This window comes from Canis lupus, chromosome 12 (assembly GCF_003254725.2).
Source record: "Canis lupus dingo isolate Sandy chromosome 12, ASM325472v2, whole genome shotgun sequence".
In the NCBI taxonomy this organism is placed as follows: domain Eukaryota; kingdom Metazoa; phylum Chordata; class Mammalia; order Carnivora; family Canidae; genus Canis; species Canis lupus.
In genome coordinates, this window is record NC_064254.1 from 47,691,597 (window position 1) to 47,708,348 (window position 16,752).

Below are 16,752 nucleotides of genomic sequence, written 5' to 3' on the forward strand. Positions count from 1 at the left end.
TGTAGTGTAGCATAGTGTAGTGTAGTGTTGAAGACACTGTTGGTGCCTTGCCTGTATCTCTCAGCATTCACCACCGGCACGTACCCTAGCCTGACAGTTTACAACAGCAAACACACATAACTCTTATTTGGGGACTTCCTTTGGGTGCCAGAGGTTGTTTGGCTGGCACATGAGACTCCCTGCCAAAAGAGCTGGTGAGTTAATATCCCCTGGGTGATGGCCTCGATAAATGACTGTTGGAGTTAATAGATAGATATCCCGATCCCTCACCCCTTAGCCAAGATAACTCAGGATCATGCTACATTACCTCCTAGAGTTTCATAGTGGAGTTGAGGCTGAGTTGTCTGCATCAGGAATCTGCTTCATAATTTTAGAGTTATTTCAAACTCACTTCTGCCAGCAGTCCAAGGAGTTTCACTGATGCTGGACATCAGTTTTTCTGATGTGACTTTGTTGGCTTAATATTCCTGTACCATAGCATTACTCCAGACCCCACATCTACAGATGGCACAGGCCTGGGGTTTTAATTTCTCATGGACGACTTGCCCCTCTCCCCAGCTTAAAGCACTGGACAAACAGGCAGACTTCTTTTTGTTTCAGTCTACTGAACATAGTTTTTTTTAGATCCCATCCTATGAGGGAGATCTTCCAGCTATGGGCTCAATACAAGGAATTCATTTCCAGACTCACACAGGCCCAAGTTCATGTCTTTTGTCCCAGCCCCTAGACTTTAGAGACAATATCTGATCTGAAACTCATTTGGGCAATAATTCATTCCTGAGTACTCTTTTGGTTTTGATCTGTATCTTCATTGTTGCTATGTGGAGTTTTTCCTTTCTTTTTTGAGCTCAGCTATTACAACAGATGCCGCTGGCCCACATCTTCTCAGCATTAGCTCTACATATGCAAGGCTATTATCTATTACCCTGACTTCTAACTCTGCCTGAGAGCCTTATATCAGATGTGAGCACACATTCCACTTTCAGGTAGGGCAAACTAAAAATGCCAGAAAATTAATGCTCACTGGTATATCTCTCAACCAATGAGAGATGGGGATTTGGTAGATAAATACCCTAGTTTCCTCACTTCTTAGTTGGGATAACACAGACATATGTTCTATTATGCTGTAGGTACACATAGTGGCAAGGTTTTCAATAATATACTCATTAAGGGCTTTATTTCATTTCTTATGTCTCCATTTCTGTTGCCAGCAGTGCTTCCTGGGACTACAGCTTCCATAAACTATGACACTTTGTTTCAGGGATTTTTTTCTGGGGCATAGACATCATCAACTAAAGCTAGCCTTATGTATGAACTGTGACCCAGCAATTCCTCTCCTGATTATATATACAATAGAAATGCATACAAATATATGCTAAATAACATGTACAAAAATATCTGTAGATACACATTCAAAATGCTCCAAGCTAAAAATAAACCAAATGTCCATCAACCATGAGTTGGATAAATAGATGGTACTATATTCATAAAATGGAATATTGCACATCAAAGTGAATGAATGAACTGTCACTAAACATAACAACATGGATGAATCTTGCAAACATAATGTTGAGCTTAAGAAGCCAGACACAAAAACATATGGCCTGTTTAATTCATTGGATTCCTATATCATAGTATTGGTGCTATATTGTTATTGGGGGCAATAACATGCAACTCAGAGTAAAAATTATATAATAAATGGAAAATGAAATATCCTATACTATAATTTGAAAAAATAAGGAAAAGCTAATTTGGGTTTTCTTCTTAAACATGATATAAGCTGTTAAGTGATCAGATATATGAAGGTATTTGTTATTTTACAGTATGAAGCTTAAAAATCCATAATATTACTTATTTACTGATGTGCTTTATAATGTTAATAACTTAGTGGACTTTTTTCCTCAGCATCTGATTAATTATATGCACACAATGACATTCATAGTATGTATGTGACTCTCATTTTAATTGATGCAATTAAAAATAATATGGCACAGATTTTTCAAGTTTAACAAGCAGAAATTAATAAATGGATGGTTCACATTTTAAGTCATCAACGTATCAGAAAGCAACCAGGCAATTGCAGGTAACTTTTGGTTGAGATAATTGCTTTGCTGTTCCAAATTGAACCCTTTGGGGTCAACAATTTCTTCAGTAACCATATTAGCATATTTTAATACCTGTTGAATCTAGAGGCTCACTAATATGCTTAGTAAATGGAATTGCTATTTACAGTTATTAGCATATTCAATCTCCATCCTAGCTACAAGACTCTGAAAGCATTATTAAAATCCCATTGCAGTAACAGAATCTCTGTGAATGTTTAAGATCATTCTGCCATAGAACAAACAGGAAAATATAATCTTTCCTTTTGGAGAGAACTTTTTCCTTTTAGGCATGGGCTCTTCATGTGGGCTTCTTAAGAGGCAGAAATGTGGACTCTGGAATCATGTTGCATGGCTTTGAATTCTGGCTCCATTACTTGGTAGAAGGATAGCCTTTGGCTAGCTATTAACCTTTGCATCTCACTTCCCTCATCTGTAAACTCAGAATAATAAACATACAAGTTATCATAGGGTTAAATAAATGCAATGCTCTTTGAACTGTACCTGGCATAAAATTAGGTACTTGAATTTATTTAACAAATATTTATTCATCACTTACTATGTTCCAGGGAATATCCAGGCACTTAGATATGTCAGTAAATAAAACAAATATTCCTGCCCTAATGGAGTTTACTTATACTTTATCCAAAGAGACAAAGGATAAACATAGTAAGTTATGTATACAGTGTGTTAGAAGATGATTAGAACTATGGGAAAAGGCACATGCAGAGTGGGGTCACTGAGATTAGGGTCCCAGAGGGACCAGACAGGTTGCAGTAAATAAAGTGGTCAAGGTGGTTGTCACTGAGAAGGTAAAATTTAAGCAAAGTCTTGAGGCAAGGGGTGTTAGCTAGTAGATATCTGGGGGAAAGAGAGTTTCAGGCACAGGATTGGTGAATTCAAAGGACAACAAGGAGGCTGGTATGGTTGGGCAGATTGCATGAGGGGTTGTAGTAGCATGAGTGAGGGGCTGGATCTTATATATAAGAACTGTGGCTATTACTCTGAGTTAAATTATTGTTGTTAACTATCATTACTCTTTCCAAGACAAGACATCTTTGCTGTAGATGTTTGAGATATTTCTATCCCAGGTCCATGGCACCCACTGACAATTAGTGAAAGATGTGAGATTGGTCATGGCTCGTTTTAAGATTCCAGGACTTTCCAAGATTGCCAAGTTGTTTGGCCAATCAAGTTGTATTAGATCTAGTCTATGTGAATGTGTGTCCCAGGGCAGGATCAGCATGTCACTTAGTGGTGGATGTTGGGTGAATTTCTCTCTCTTCAGAAGCATATCTATGTGATCGTGAGGAGGCCAGTTACCAGCCCTGTGGCTAGCAATAAGTCAAGGAAGAAGATCTTCTAGGCACGTCCACATCCACCAAGCTGCTTCCTTAAGCCACATTAGGGTAGGGATAGGAAATCCATCTAAATGAGAAAGAGAAAAAAGAAGAAAGTTTGTTTATTCTCTCCTCTCTGTGTGTTCCAAATCCCTGTCCCATCTTTCCAAAGCATATTCTTAGCATACATATGGTATATATGGGTTGTATATATGTGTGCAATTCGGCATGTCTATGTGCCCGTATGAGTTAAGTGATGCCCACTTTTGGAGCTATGGTATCTTTGGTCAGTTACAAGTGAAATATATTAGCAGTGGTTTCAGCAAATTATAGAAATAAGTTAGCCAAAGAGTTCACAGGAGTCTCCAGAGGGCATAGAAAAATTTAATTGCCTCTCTTTGCCTGTGCCTGGCTTTTGGAGAATAACTTCAGCTGCTTTTTGAATAAGAAGCATTCCTCACTTCATGATTCTCCAGGTAACTGGCCGGTTTCCACTGCCAAATTGATTTTGTTCCAAATTTTCTGTGCATATTAAATGGGATATGGTGACTCATTGTCTCCCAAGTTCTTTGAGGTTCATAACCAAGAGAGATTCTTCAGTTCGAATCAGTGTGATTCTATTCTCCGTCTCTCCATGCTCATGGCAATACTGTCTTTTTGTGCCTTTGGGGCCACACATATGGAAAACTGTAATCTTCCTTTTAGCCCTTCCTGCTTGCATCCTGTCCTCCGTCAAAAAGTTGTGAAGAGTTTGCCAAATGTGCATGAACACAGCACTGAAATGTTTTTGTTGTCTCAGCCATTTACAAATAATTTAACAGCCTACAAATTATTTAAAAGCAATCTAGCCCAAGTTCTTAGAACTTCCAATCACATTTTAGCACTTGCTGCTATGACAATCTTTGGGGATATTTTTCCACTCCTCCAGGCACTTCATTGGCTTTTATTCTATTATCTTTTATATCAAATTTATGTTTGCCCACCCGAAATTTTGTGGAAAACACGATCTTTCTTTCCTCTGGCTTTTCTGTTCCAACTAACAGAAGGGAAGAAAGCTTTTCCCTTGTAATTTTTTCATATTTTTCTTGGCCATTCCTTCCCCACCCCATAGTTACTGAGCATCCACTGTGTGCCAGATGTTTTCCCTTCCAATCCTCAAAGCAAGTCTTCAGGGTAGGCATTATCAACCTTTGGGTACTAGTGAGGAAACCAAAGCATGAGGCAGACAAGTTATCAGTTCAAGGCCACACAACTACCAAGTCAAAGGGCTAGGACTTGAATCCAGATCTTCTGCTCCATACCCCAAGCCATTCCTTGCCTTGCCTTTTCCACCAAATGGCTCCTTATTCTCAAAATATTCTCTATCATATCCATTGGATGTCTTATTTGCTTTTATAGATCTCTAGACTTAATTCTTCTGGAGCCTACTCTAGCCTACCCCAACCACATTTGTGAGTGGAATAAAGAAGAGTGCTTAAACAGCCCTATAGACACAACACCATCAAACCCCTTCTAGTGAAAATTCTGGTATATCTTGATGTGGCTATACAGTTAGTGTTTAATAAAGAGGGCATATATAGCCCAGTAAGATCTCAAGCAGCAGATTTTTCCTTGACCTCAGAACAGAATTAGCTTTACATCCTCTGGAGTGCCTGAGAGGAACAAGTTTTCCTTTATTCTAAGACAGGGTTACCCATATATGCAGGGGATTATACACATCAGCAATGCTGAAGGACATGAGCGGAGGAGGGTGGCATTTTACAGTGCTGGGAGGGTGACAACAATGTCATTTATTTGTTTGTTCATTTATTTATGAAGCAAAGACTTTCATTTATCTATTCACTTATTTATGACAGCAATGTCCTTTGTTTGCTTGTTTGTTTATGACAGTAATGTCTTCAAATGAAGGAAATACAGGGAGTCAGAAATCTAACTTCCCATCTTCTAAAAATGCATAAGCACTCCCCTTTTAAAATTACCTAAGCTTCAGTGGGAGCTTGTCTTTTTGTGGAGTGTATGTGTATATGTATGTGTGTTGGTATGTGTGTGAATATATGAGGGAAAGACTGCCTCTGTGTGTATCTACAGTGGTGACTCTCACTTCCAGAGAGTGGTATTTGTGCAAATCCAACAATTGGGAAATTCAGAGCAGACCTGCAGCCTATCTCTATACCCATGCTCTTCATTTTTTGTTGACTCAAAGGACTGAGACTCTTGTTTTCAAGACCCCTTCCTTCCCATGCTCTGGCTGACTTTGCCTCTACTTGATCAACCCTTGACCACCCTTTCTTTCTTTAGCACCATCATTTTCTCTCTCTCTCTCCCTTGTACATGTCATCCTTATCTTAGAAATACCTTTGTGATGCTGATACCCTTACATTCTCTTTCACTATCTTCACAAACTTAAAAAGAAAGCTGTATACAATTCATAATACCTCTCTTCCTCCTCCTTTCAAATAAAATTACTCTCTTAAAGACTATCATAACTTATCATAACGTGATGACTTCCACTCATTCATTCTGGACTTGCTGCAGCTTCAATATCTTGACAGTGCTCTTGCCCTTGCTTTGAGAATCTCTTCCTCCTCACAATCTAACACTTCCCTTACCCACCAAAGAGCCATCTGTCTTCCTTTTTTCATTACCTGCATCTCTGACTCTACATGAATCTCTCTCCAAGAGACTGATTCCTTCTCAGGAACTCAAATAGGATTGCTATGCAGATAGCTTTGAAATTTACATGCCTAATTCTATCCTTTCTCTTGATTCCAGGTCTACATGTATAAGTATCAAACACTTCCACCTAGATGTCACATGATCACCCTAAAATCAAAATGTGAGAACAAAGATACAATTTCCTCTAGAGTTAGTACATCTTGATGTCCCCTCATATTTGGTAATAGTACAATATCCTGTATGTTACTAGAGCCTAAGACCCAGTCCTGTGGTGTTTTTCCTTATTCTTGAGATGATGTAGATTTTCCTCTGCGAAATCTTTTCTATGAATATTTTTCTTTCTATTCTCACTCAGGTTTCCTAGTTCTTTCTTGATCTGTCATTAATCTGTTTTCCTTTATGCTAAATTCCCTGTACTCTAGGTACAATTTCTGCCCACTTTCTTTGCATGTTGCTGTGAAACTAATCTATCTGAAAGGCTTCCACTCAACTCCTCAAAACCCTTTTCTGTCTCCTCATTGCCAACAAAGCCCATACCTCCTTAGCCTTATATTCAGAGTGTCTCCGCCAATGTAAGATTGCCTCGCCCACCTTTCCAGTCTTGTCTTCCACTTCTTTCCCACATAAACCCTACACACCTGAAGTTTCTCTGCCTTCACTTCAAAACAACCTTACACATTCCTCACTCATCCTTCCTTCTGGGAATGCCTACCCTTCCTCTTTCTTTCTTTAAGAAGTATTACCACCCACTTTGATCCTACTTCCTCCAGGAATCCTTCCATAATTCCCCCTGACTGAAGTGGCCTCAGCTCCCATGGGTATACTGTGGTCTTGGTATTGAGGTATCGCTTATGTGTTATTACACACATGCATCAATTTTTCCCTATGCAGTCCCATTCATTGATTATTTGTACAAGTGTTTTCTTTCTTCCCAACCACACTGTAAGATCATGTTTATATCTCCTATGATACTTAAGACAGAATCTTTCATCGTTTTTTATTGAATAAGAACAGTCTCCTCTTAGTGTGTGTGTGTATAAAGTAAGGGGAGAAATTGCACAAGAGAATTCATTGAGATATGGGAAGAAAATACTAAAACTTTAATTTCTATTAGTGTTTTCCACATTTATTTTAAATTTATATTTTGTGAATGTTTTATAGTAAAATATTTTGATACAGTATTCATACATTCAACATTTAAATGCTGTATTTATTATAAATAGACCTGATAGTTGTCTTAAATTGGATTCACTAGACTGAAGTGGAGAGTTATATTTAGTAAATTGACTGGAGAAACTCTTGGAAGATATACCTACCAGCAATGGAGAAGGCAGGAGGAGAACAGGGAGAAGAAGGTGGCCTGCAATGTGTTTGCAGCTGAGGTCTCAGCAGATCCTACCATGAGCTCTGGAGCTAGGAAGGCCCTTCAGAGTTTTCCTGAATTAAGGTAAGGGGGCTGGGCATTCCTTCCTCCTCACTAACGAGTCATTAGCCATGGCCCACTCCCAGCGAAGAGAGTGCCTTCAGCTGAGAGCAATTCCCAGTGAAGGACGCAGCTGTGACAATCAGCAACCCATATATGCAGGGGATTATACACATCAACCCTGAAGAGGGGATCTAAGGAGAGCACCACAATATCCACCACAATGGCTCAGTCTCAGGTTTCTCTCTCTTTCTTTCTCTTTAACTGATGGGAGTGCTATCAAAAATCTTTGGAGACCCTTGGATCAAAGAAGGATTGAGGGAAAGCAGAGTAAGAAGACTAACATTGCTTAAGGCCTCTCTGCTTTAGGCACTTTGCCAAGTACTTAACATACTCTTCTGCTCCATTTCAAAGCATAAAGAGCAGAGAATGATAAGTGATTAACATCCTTCATGCATGTTTCATGCTGCCAGGAAAGTGGACTATGCATTGAATTTGGTTTTCTAAAGATGGAGCTATAGGATTCACATGGGGATGACTCAAGAATGAATAGTATTTAAAGCAGGACAGTACCCATTTTCATCAATGGCCACCTCCCAAGTTGTGAGGAGGGAATTCTACCCAATTATATTCCTTTAATGTTCAGTAAAGGTATCCTTCAACAAAGCTGGTTATTTCCGTTCTGTAGGGGAGCGATACTGAGCTGGAAAATGTCTTCCCTGAGAGTTTGTTTTGAACAATTATGGGATCCTTTCTTGCTAGTGAATAATATCTTTATCTCATCTCTGCAATCTCTTGTTAAACTCTAAGAGACTGAGAACATTCACCTCCTCATCTTTTTCTCTCGGGTCCTTTTAACTTAGGTGGCTCTTCAATTCCTTTTCCAGTCCGTATTTGAAGGAGACTGTGTAGCACCATCACAGTGGGAGTAAAAAAACTCCAGAGTTGGACAGATTCACTTTTTTGTTGTTCTGCTATACATACTGGGGCAAGGAACTGTCTTTCCTTTAGCACCAGTTTCTGGATAGTAAAAAGGAGAGAAGATTAATATCCATCTCCCAGACACTTTATTATTGGAGATCCATACTCATTGTGTTGTGGTAAAAATTCAAGAATAAAAACCATATAAAGTTCTTAGCCTAGTACCTGGTTTATAGAATGTGCAAATTAAATATTGGCTATTTTTAAGTTTCTGATTTTTCTTTGCTTTCTTGCACTCTTTTTTATGTTTCTCTCTATTCCTAGGAGACTGTGGCATTATGAAATCTCAGAGTAGAAGGGACCGAAAGGGTAACCAAGCTGTATCGCTCATCCCCATCATTAATTGTCTTTCCAGCACCTTCATCCTTTGCTTTCTGCCTCCCCCTCCCAACACCATTTTTTATAGCCTCCTCATTTACCTACTAAATTTGAGTGTCAGATTGCACTGGGGATATTATTCTGTTTCTTGCTACCCAGAGAAAATCCAAAGGCCAGCATATTGTGAAGTGCCAGGCCCTGGGAATGGCCACCTGTGAGAGGCCAGCCTGCTTGCTTGGTCATCTGGTGCAGAGTAAAGCCCCAACAGGGTCTGAATGCTGTGCATGGAGTCCAGTCAATGTTAATCCCAATGAAGTAATTCTTGATCACTGTGACCATGTTTCCTAATGCAGATACAGCATAGGCTGGGGTCAGCCAAAAGGGAGCCATTTACCCAATGCAATAAGAAGGGCTAAGGGGGCAACTGTGTGAGCTAATAACCTTAGGTTGCCTTGCTACCCTGAAGCTATTGGTATAAAATTATTCAGGCTTTTAAGTCCCAATTATTGACTCCTTGTCTTGGTTGCTCACAACCGCTGAGCTCCTTGCTCTACAAATACCTAGTTGCCTCTCTTTCACATTCAACTTCATGCTCTCATTTCTTTGTTCCCTTTTTCCCCATTAAACAAATAGGCCAAATCTCTTCTCGCATTGTCCTTAGGCCAAGTTTCAAAGAAGGGCAAGTTCCTGCCTAAATCGCACAACTCATGTAATACACACACACACACACTGAGAGCAAGAGCAAGAGAAAACAATCCCCAAATCTTAAGGCAAAAAGCCTTATGATCCACTTGTTCCTGGGCCTCTTCCCATTGACCTGCATCTCTTTTCTATAATTCACTTGTCTTACTCCTCTTGCTGTTTTATATTTGGAAATCTACTCTTGGAGCCCATTCCAGGAAGACTCAGGGTCTATCCAAGTGCCAGATTCTTTCCAAGGTCTGTCAAAGCCCAGTTTTCAAGAGTCTGTGGGAGTTTCCCTTTAAGCCTCCCCAAGTGACAGCAGCCCAGTGACACTGACAAGATTTCCTATCCTTTTGGTGTATTTATCAGAATCCCTGTCAGTTTCATTCAGGTGCTGGGAAAGAGGTAGAAAAATTCCCCTGAAAGGCAGTTGTTAACCAGTTCCTCCTGACCCCTTCTGGCCCCAACTTACCCCAGAACACAGTCCCTGCAGGTGCAACATGTAGAACTGGCATATGCATCTATCATTCTCCCAGAGGAGGTTTTCGGACCCTTTGAATTAAAAAACGATCGTCTGAATTATTTTTTTCTTTATACAGTAGCTTTCTCAAACATGCATTCCTATGTAGCATATATACCCTTTTCATTGGTGGTCATTTTCCCAGCAGTCATAACTATCATAATACACAATTTTATAGCACCCTCCATCCAGGAATCTCATTGCACTTTATAAACAGTAGCTAATTGGAGAGAGACTGCCGGGTATTTATTTAATAATACAGTTGTATCTTCTGTTTTAACAAAATGTTCAGTTCTTTACTGTTTATTGTCAATGTAATTTCCTTCACATAATACAAATTAATGAGGAGAGAAAAAAGCAAATTTGTTTTTCATTAGTTACTAATTTAAGGATTTCCAAGCTGATTAATCAGAGTTCCTCCCATCCTCCTGGTTCCTATGCACTCAACTGATCAACCATTTTTCTTCCCAAGAATATCATTTGTAGATCAGTATTTGTTCAGAGTCCGTAACCTATGCAATTTCCCATTTGTTAATCCATCTGCATTTTTCACAGGTATCTTTCCCTCCCTCTTCCTCACGATTCATGTGCACATGACACAGCATGTACATATCCTTTCTTTCCCATTTCTCTAGTAACTCCCTCTTTTTTATCATCTAGTCTCTCCAAGATATGTCTTTCTTTTTCCTTTTTTCCCTTTCCCTTTTTTACTACCTTTGAATCTAACTCTGTGGCCTCAAGGGCAAAATCTTTCAATTTGGAGTTATTTCCAAATTCCCACACAGACAGAGATGATAGCTTTCTGCTATGGGGAGATTATTAACTGCTCATACCACTTTATCACAGAATTTTTTTGCGTCTGACAGTTGCTTATAAAATTTATACTTTTCAAATTCTTGAACAGCATGCTTATCATTGTCACATGCTTCTCCTTTATTGGGCCCACAGGCAAAACCCAATTATTAATTGTGAAATAAACAGCTCTCCAGCAGAGAGAGACCCTCTATCCTTTCACAGGAGCTTCCTGGTAGGACTGTGTTTATGGGTATGTGATCTGCGGAGTGGTATAGGGTCCCATGCTTAGAAGGGCTCTGTGCTTGGTTTAATGCTTTGTCATCATGAGCTTGAAATTCTTCATAACATTTTAACAAGGGAACCTGCATTTTCATTTTGCACCAGGTATCACAGTTATATAGTCAGTCCTACTTCTACAGTATTTGCTTCTTCCTTCAATTTACAGGTACTGGAACCCCAAGTAAGGCCAATGGGGTTGGGCTGGCCCTTTGGTGTTTATTATTATCAAGGAAGAGTTTGCAACAGGTCTCTTTCACCAGTAGGAACTTTCCCCCACCTCATTTACCACCACTGAGAGAATCTCCTCTGAGTCTTCTAGATCATTTGGTCACTTAAACTCCAACACATTCTTCTCCTCTGTCTTAGAACTCAGTTTTTCTCCTCCTAGGATCCCTCATCTGAACTTTTTCTTATCTCCTTCCACCTTCCTCACTAGGGGATTCATCCTAATCAGGTGACTGGGAGTAACCTGACTCTGTAATTCGGTGGCAGTGACACTGAATCTGGTATCTAAGATCCTCTGGATCTGAAGTCTGAACTCAAATATTCAGCCCAGACTGAAAGTCTTCCCTGATAGTGAGGAAAATGCTATCTAGAAGCAACAACCACCAGGAGGTGGGCTAAGGAGAAAAGAAAGAAACAAGTACTTTGAAAGAGAGGCATGGAGGGACCATAAGAAAAGCAACAGGAATAAAAAAACAACTGGTCTAAGGAAGAGGCACAGGTTCATCACTTATGAAGATATATGCAAACAAGATGCAAAACGAAGTGAAAAGGGATAGGAAAGATCTCCTCATGAGTATAAAACTGATTGAAATGTCAACTGTCATCTGTACCTAGGGACCCATTGTGAAGGAAAAGCTGAGACTCTGCTGGAAAACAAATCTGACAAGAACTAGACCATGTCTCTCTCTTTTAGACACATACACACACAACGATAACAATGACAATTATGACAATGTTATTCTATTTTACCTGATTTGTTCCTTTAGGTGGCAGCTCTTAAAGATCAAAGACTTTATCTTTTTTGCTTAGGCACTGCCATTTGTCATAGTGTCTAGGATTTTATGTGTATTTTCAAAACTCTAGCTCAATTTATGACCCTTCTTTTCAGTAGTTATGTGTTTTGCATTGATAATGACATTCAATGTAGATTCAATATGATTTGAAGAGTAACAAGCATGGAACACACTTCTTGGACTCAAATTCCCATTTGGCTGTTGCCAGCTCTGTAGCATTGGCCATAGAGCTAAACTTCTCTATGTCCCAATTGGTTCATGTATAGATGGGTTATTGAGAGGACTAGATTAGTTAATATACCTAAAGCTCTTAGCCTGCCTGGCACTAAGTACTCAATAAATGTCAGCTATTACTGTTGTGGTTGGCTTTCCTCTCTGCCTTGTGAGAAAGCACAGCTGGACTGTGCAAAGTGTGTAGTGAGACCCTGATCTCTGGAGCTCCAAAGCCACATTTCCTGCAAGGGCTATAATCCTCCCACAGTTCCATAGCATTCTCACCTCTTATGGCAGGAGCAAGCCTTGATTTGAATATATAGCTCAGGGGCTTCTTCCCTGTCTTTCACCTTCCTGGCAAAGGTGATATATCCCATGTTTATTTCCCAAAGAGATTTGCCAGAAAGAATATTTCTGACCATTCACATCCAGAGCAGACCATAGAGATATAGTTGCGCTGTATGGATAATGTTTTTCCAGATATTGATAAAGCTCATGCAATGGTGAATGAGACAGCAAGGTGAGGATGATATATCCAATGCATAAGTAAGAACAAAACATATTACACTTGGGGAAAACCTCTCTGGGAAATCAGTGGGACCAAGAAATGGAAATACTAATATAATGGATAGGACTATAGTACCTTAAGAAAGGCAGTCACCTTTCTCTGAACATCTCTACAGCCCCCACAAAGCAATAACATAAATCCAATTACACAATAAAATATTTAGAACATATTATTTAGTTTAACCTGAAAACACAATGATAGAAGACCTTGGCATTTTCCATTGCTTATAGTTTCTTTGTGGAAAGAATTCACCCCATTAGGTGACAGCTGTCCTTGATACTAAAATAGCATTCAATCTTTCTTCTTTTTGGTTTTTTTTTTTTTTCAGATGTAAACCAGGAACATTTGTACTTGCTTTCATAGTGTCTAAAGCGCTTGGGTTTTTAATTGATTATTTTTTAGAACAGCCAAGCTTGCCATTGGAGAATTCTTTGAATTTTCAAACAAAGCCCAATGCCACAAAAACCCTGCAGAGTCCCCAAATAAAGCAATATTATACCCTGAAGAAAGCATTTGATTTCAGGAGCAGCCGTGCTAACATTTATCAACAACATCCTTCACTGCCCCCAGTAGATGCACATAAATGGACTCCTGGTGAACAAGATTGTCATGTTCTGCAACCTTCTACTTCTCTCTACATAAGTATCAAGTTCTCAGACTGCACTTGCTGACCAGAGTCAGAGAGCCCACAAATAAATCAAATTATCAGAAGGCAATAGTTAGCTCTCTTTACAGGAGCCAAAGGAGAAGAAAAACAGCCTTTATGTGCCAAACTTAACACCTTCCATCTGAAGGATCTACATGACAACATTGGGGAGATTATGATGGCAAGATAGAATCATCTAAGTCACCTTTGCCCCCTGAATACTGATTGTCTACAGTTGAATTGCCAATTGCTTAATCTAAGCTTTTTTAGTGCTTTTCACTGGTAAAAATAATAATGATAATGGGTTAAAAGAATAGCTTCCTGTCCTAACATCTTTTCAGATCATAGCTGGATGACCCTTTCATTCTTTTTGGTGCAGCAGCCCATAAATATGAAGGGACAATAGAGATGTAACATGCTAGAAGAATGTCTTTAATCCAACGTGCTGTGACACTAATGGAATACATCTCAGACATGATAATATTAAACTATTTGCATTAACTCTCCCTTGTTGCTGGCAATCACACTGTGACAAGTGTCATCTTCAACAAGAAGATAACCTTAAACATTCCATTTTGGCACAAACATCTTTTACTAGCAATAAATAATCCCAGAAAAACAAGTGCTTCTACACAGATTTCCCTTGCATAGACTGACCTAAGGTAAGGAGATGACAAAGGCTGACTAATTAACAAGACGTTTTGAAGCTAATACTCAGGAGTGCCTAACTTTCTGATTTCCATTTGTAAATATTTTCTTTTTACTTGTAATTAAATTTGAAGCTAGTGAGACTTTTGATTGGCTTTCGTAGGTTTTCTGGGGGAGGAGGGAGGGGATAGAATTTCCCTCAATGTAGTGTAAGCATCTGACATTTGCTCTTTATTTACTCAGAATGCGTAATAAAATGTTTGATGTAGGACTTATGTATACATTTGCACTATCTATTCTATCAGTGTTGGTGTTCAAAGACAAAAGGTTTGATCTCTCTTCCTGTATGGAAGATGGGAATGGGGCCTTTTGAAATCCAGCTAATAGTGTTTCTTACTGTCACTTGAGATCTGTGACAAAAAAATTTCCAGAACATGTTTCCAAAGAGATTGTAATCAGGAGCAACATAAACAGTTGGTGGCAACTCACTAAATGCAAACAAGTCTAAACAAAAAAAGGCTAAGACTCAAAGCCAAACATTTCAGGAATCAAGAAGATTCCACGAGAAAAAATATTTGAAGTAGAAGAAGGTATGTGACCCAAGTGAATTTTCTTATTTAGCATTCTGATCCTTACTCTTTCTTTTTTGGGTAGCTATGGCCCCTGGGCTAGGTGTATTGGAAGGGGCCAATTCCAAGTGACCATGGTTGTCTTCCATATGTAGGCTTTGTTATTTTTACATGAGACCCAAACATCTCAGAGTACACTGCATTTGGAAATCATTTCACCCCATAGAGAGTCCCATAATAATATGGGTCAACATAGACAAAGTACATAATTTCTATAATAGGCACATAATTCTTCAGTAGCTCCATGAGTCTTTATTCTCTTGCAGTTTAAATTTGACCTATCTTCCTAATTCTCTCCATTCACTGGTGGAAGAACAATGTGTAAGCATAAAAAGAGTTGAAGCAGAAAGATGTAGGGTGGAGATGAATATCTTCACTCTGATTAGGGAAGGGAGAATGATTCCTACGGAAAAGAATGCTTTGGGTAAATCTATAAGGTTTGAGAGACAGCTTAGAAGATACTTGGGTGGGAAAGATTGCTTAGTGTATTTGAGAATGGTATTTATCCACTAAAATACTCAGAAGAAGTGATAAAGATGTGGGAGAGAGGGGTGGAGCAAGGTAAGGGGCAAGAGAATAAACCCAGGTCTAGAGCCCACGAAAAAACAAAAAAACAGGGATCCCTGGGTGGCGCAGCGGTTTGGCGCCTGCCTTTGGCCCAGGGCGCGATCCTGGAGACCCGGGATCGAATCCCACATCGGGCTCCCGGTGCATGGAGCCTGCTTCTCCCTTCTGCCTATGTCTCCGCCTCTCTCTCTCTCTCTCTCTCTGTGGCTATCATAAATAAATAAAAAAAAAAATTAAAAACAAAAAACAAACAAACAAAAAACAGGTTGGAGGTATTCTTAGGACTACTTGCTAAAAAGGCCAACTTTGCCTACAGTAGGTATTGATTGAATCCTTGGACCTTACCTTTTGAGTAAAACTAGAAGACCTGAATTTTCAAACTGGTAAGACAACTTATTATCTATGCGCACTTAGGTAAGTCTCTTAAACTATTTCAATCTACAGAATTACCTAGTGTAAGAGGGTCTACAACCTGGCTCATCTTTCTTGGGAGTTTTTAGGTGAATCACATGAAGAAAAAGCATATGAAAGCATTCTGAAAATCTGAAGTGGGACTTTTTAACAACATGGAAGACTGAGAAGACAAGAATGCAAATTGAAGTGCTGGAAAAAATATTTCTCTATTGATTATTTAGTACGTAGCTCAAAGAATGAAAAGGAAATCCAAAGTGGCAGCAAAGAGAAAAACCAAAACCAGAACAGTAAGTAGGAGCTGATGCCACTTGCCCAAGGAGATTTCAAATCAAATATGTAGTTAGAGACCAGAGATTGGGACCCAGAGACATAGCTTTGTATCTGTGTGAGGTTGGAGGCTGAAAAACAACTCTGTGCATAGAGCTCAAAGTCTTAAAAAGCTACCCTATTTGTCAAGAGATCTAAAAAACTTTTCCTACCAGTTCAGAAAGACAGAAATAAAGTTACTATTTATCCAAGGCCTCAGGGGAAGGGGAAAGAGTTGCTTATGAGAAATTTAAAGCCACATGTGGGTTGTGCCAAATGTAGGTGTAGTCTGAATTTATTCTACTAGGGTGGTACAGAAAACTTAAACCATGAAATTAGCATTAGAAGCTGATTTTGGGCTATCAAATGACTTGAAATCCCCAATGAAAACACATCTGAAAGGACTCAAAAGTGTTTTATTTTTTTCTCCCACATTCAGAGCAATCAGGATCTCCAGGGAAAAATAGGCTCTGCAGAAGATGAGTTCACAAATTAAAAAATTACAAACCACACGAGGAAATGAGTCACCATGAAGGAGAGTCAAGACATAAAAACAAATGAAATCTAGCTACCAAGTCTTGAACATAATAAATTTTGGATGATGCAGATTTTGAAGGCATTAAA

The 16,752-nt window shown here is 39.2% G+C and overlaps 1 protein-coding gene across 1 annotated transcript in view; it reads right to left on the minus strand.

The window, feature by feature from the left end:
• Positions 1-1,935: 1,935 nt before the first annotated feature.
• The window catches only part of CNR1 (cannabinoid receptor 1), a 52,862-nt gene continuing 38,045 nt past the window's right edge, over positions 1,936-16,752 (minus strand). The window contains exons 2-3 of the transcript XR_007401294.1: positions 9,997-10,076; positions 1,936-3,530 (exon numbers count right to left, since the gene is read on the minus strand). The gene's annotated coding sequence lies outside the window, so the exon portion shown is untranslated. The remainder of the gene's footprint in view (positions 3,531-9,996; positions 10,077-16,752) is intronic.